This window comes from Pteropus vampyrus, unplaced genomic scaffold (genome assembly GCF_000151845.1).
Source record: "Pteropus vampyrus isolate Shadow unplaced genomic scaffold, Pvam_2.0 Scaffold406, whole genome shotgun sequence".
NCBI classification, from domain to species: Eukaryota; Metazoa; Chordata; class Mammalia; order Chiroptera; family Pteropodidae; genus Pteropus; species Pteropus vampyrus.
The window spans coordinates 91,907-93,022 of NW_011889187.1; positions in this window are offsets into that span (position 1 = coordinate 91,907).

Sequence of the window (1,116 nt, forward strand, 5' to 3'; positions counted from 1 at the left end):
TGGCCGCCTAAGCACCCATCACAATGACCATGTTTGTGGAGAGCTTGGCCTGGAATGGTGCCGATGGGGAGAAAGAGCCCCTGACCGCAGTCAGTGTCCCCAGCTCCCCTGCCGCCCCGGGGACAGGGCTTGGCCTGACGGGAGGCCTCAGACACTGAAGTGACAAGAGGCAGAGCTGTCACCCTGGGGGCGGGCCAGGCGGCCAGACAGCCCATCCATTTAGCCACATGGCACGGCCACAGCTGCCCGGCTCACAAAGGGGCCTTGTTCCTGCCGTTACATGCCCCGCCCCGCTCCGGGCCCCTCTCAGGACATGATCAGCTGTGGGAACTATTTCCCCCGAGGCTGCCTTTGACATTCGCCGTTCATCCCGGAGGAGGTGTCTGGACTGACTCAGCCTCCCCAGCCTGCCCCCGCCACTCATCACAGAGGGAGAGGGTTCAAGCGCCGGCGGCCCCGTGGCCCCTGACCCAGCACGGGCCATGGTCGGCCTCGCCGTCCCCTTCAGAACGGGCAGAGCTGGGCCGGGGCGGGCAGTGAGAGGGGGAAGAAGAGAGTGCAGGGGCCGTGAGCACACACACGCGCACGCACACGTGGCAGGAACACGCGCGCCCCAGTGCGCACGCAGAACACACACACAGGCACACGGAAATGCGGAGACCCCGTCCAGCGCTGAGGGGTGTATGACCCATTCCCTAGGGACATCGACGTGTGTGTGTGTGTGTGTGTGTGTGTGTGTGTGTGTGTCCCTAGGGACATGCAACATACACATATGTATGCACACAACACACATGCATGTACACAGAAACACACATGTACATAAAATGTGCACATGAGCATGCACACACGAATGCACACGTGACCGCATGCATGCACAATGCGCACATGCACACATACGTTTACGCACACATGCACGCACACACAGCAGGAACACACATGCCCCAATACGTATCCAGAATACACAGAAATACGGAGACCCTGTCCAGAGCTGAGGGGTGTATGACCCATTCCCTAGAGACATTGGCATGTGTGTGTCCCTAGGGACGTGGACACACACGCGCGCGCGCAATGCACACACGTGCATGTGCATGCGTGCACACAGTCATGCACACATGT